The sequence below is a fragment of the Arachis duranensis genome, chromosome 3 (genome assembly GCF_000817695.3).
Source record: "Arachis duranensis cultivar V14167 chromosome 3, aradu.V14167.gnm2.J7QH, whole genome shotgun sequence".
Classification (NCBI taxonomy): domain Eukaryota; kingdom Viridiplantae; phylum Streptophyta; class Magnoliopsida; order Fabales; family Fabaceae; genus Arachis; species Arachis duranensis.
The window spans coordinates 56,247,274-56,249,462 of NC_029774.3; the positions used below are offsets into that span (position 1 = coordinate 56,247,274).

At 40.5% G+C, this 2,189-nt stretch overlaps 1 non-coding gene across 1 annotated transcript; it reads left to right on the plus strand.

The window, feature by feature from the left end:
• The first annotated feature begins 1,680 nt into the window (after window positions 1-1,680).
• On the plus strand, window positions 1,681-1,788 carry LOC127746110 (small nucleolar RNA R71). The gene has a single exon (XR_008007730.1). It is a non-coding gene; the product is annotated as a small nucleolar RNA R71 (small nucleolar RNA).
• Window positions 1,789-2,189: the final 401 nt, after the last annotated feature.

The window sequence follows — 2,189 nt, forward strand, 5'->3', positions numbered from 1 at the left end:
ATATAATAAAAACTAACTAAAACATACTAAAAACATACTAAAAACAATGCCAAAAAGCGTATAAATTATCTGCTCATCAGCCTCTCAACACCAAATTTAGAGTTTGATTATGGGGGCTTTGTTTGACTCTGCACTGAGAGAAGCTTTTCATGCTTCCTCTCCATTGTTAAAGAAGAACACCATTGGGTCTTAAGCACAAGGTAGTCCCCATTCAATTGAAGGACTAATTCTCCTCTGTTAACATCTATCACAGCTCCTACTGTGGCTAGGAAAGGTCTTCCAAGGACGATGCATTCATCATCCTCCTTCTTAGTGTCTAAGATTATGAAATCAGCAGGGATGTAAAGGACTTCAACCTTCACTAACACGTCCTATACCAATCCATAAGCTTGTCTTACTGACTTGTCTGCCATTTGCAATGAGAATATGGCAGGCTGTACCTCAATGATTCCCAGCTTCTCCATGATAGAGAGTGGCATAAGATTTATGCCTGACCCTAGGTCACATAGAGCCTTCTCAAAGATCATGGTGCCTATGGTACAGGGTATTAAGAATTTGCCAGGATCTTATTTCTTTTGAGGTAAAGTTTGCTGAATCTAAGTATCTAGTTCATTAATGAGCAAGGGAGGTTCGCCTTCCCAAGTTTCATTACCAAACAATTTGGCATTCAGCATCATGATGGCTCCTAGATATTAAGCCACTTGCTCTCTAGTTACATCTTCATCCTCTTCAGAGGAAGAATAGTTTTCAGAGCTCATGAATGGCAGAAGGTGGTTTAATAGAATCTCTATGGTCTCTATATGAGCCTCAGATTTCCTTTAGGTCCTCAATAAGGAACTTCTTCTTGCTTGAGAGATGTCCCATGAGGTCTTCCTCATTGGAATTCACATCCTCTCCTTCCTCTCTAGGTTCGGCCATGTTGATTATGTCAATGGCCTTGCACTCTCTTTTTGGATTCTCTTCAGTGTTGCTTGGGAGAGTACTAGGAGGAGTTTCAGTGATTTTCTTACTCAGCTAGCCCACTTGTGCCTCTAGATTTCTAATGGAGGACCTTGTTTCACTCATGAAACTTAAAGTGGCCTTAGACAGATCAGAGACTAAGTTTGCTAAGTTAGAGGTGCTCTGCTCAGAATTCTCTGTCTGTTACTGAGAACATGATGGATAAGGGTTGCTATTGCTGAGCCTATTTCTTCCACCATTATTAAACCCTTATTGAGGCTTTTGTTGATCCTTCCATGAGAAATTTGGATGATTTCTCCATGATGAATTATAGGTGTTTCCATAAGGTTCACCCATATAATTTACCTCTGCTATTACAGGGTTCTCATGATCATAAGCTTCTTCTTCAGAAGATGCCTCTTTAGTACTGTTGGATGAATTTTGCCATCCATTCAGACTTTGAAAAATCATGTTGACTTGCTGAGTCAACATTTTGTTCTGAGCCAATATGGCATTCAGAGCATCAATTTCAAGAACTCTCTTCTTTTGAGGCATCCCATTGTTCACGGAATTTCTCTCAGAAGTGTACATGAACTGGTTATTTGCAACCATGTCAATAAGTTCTTGAGCTTCTGCAGGCGTTTTCTTTAGGTGAATGGATCCATCTGCAGAATGGTCCAATGACATCTTAGAGAACTCAGATAGACCATAATAGAATATATCCAGAATGGTCCACTCTGAAAGCATGTCAGAAGGACACCTTTTGGTCATTTGCTTGTATCTTTCCCAAGCTTCAAAGAGGGATTCACCATCTTTTTGTTTGAAAGTCTGAACATCCACTCTAAGCTTGCTCAGCTTTTAAGGGGGAAAGAACTTAGCCAAGAAGGCCGTGACCAGCTTATCCCAGGAGTCCAGGCTGTCTTTAGGTTGTGAGTCCAACCATGTTCTAGCTCTGTCTCTAACAGCAAAGGGGAAAAGCATGAGCCTGTAGACTTCAGAATCTACTCCATTAGTCTTAACAGTCTCACAGATCTGCAAGAACTCAGTTAAAAAATGGTAGGGATCTTCTGAAGGAAGTCTATGGAACTTGCAATTTTGTTGCATTAGAGCAACCAGTTGAGGTTTCAGCTCAAAATTGTTTGCTCCAATGGTAGGGATTGAGATGCTTCTTCCATCAAACTTGGAAGTAGGTATAGTGTAATCACCAAGCATCCTCCTTGCATTATTATTTTTGGCTGCCATCTCCTCTT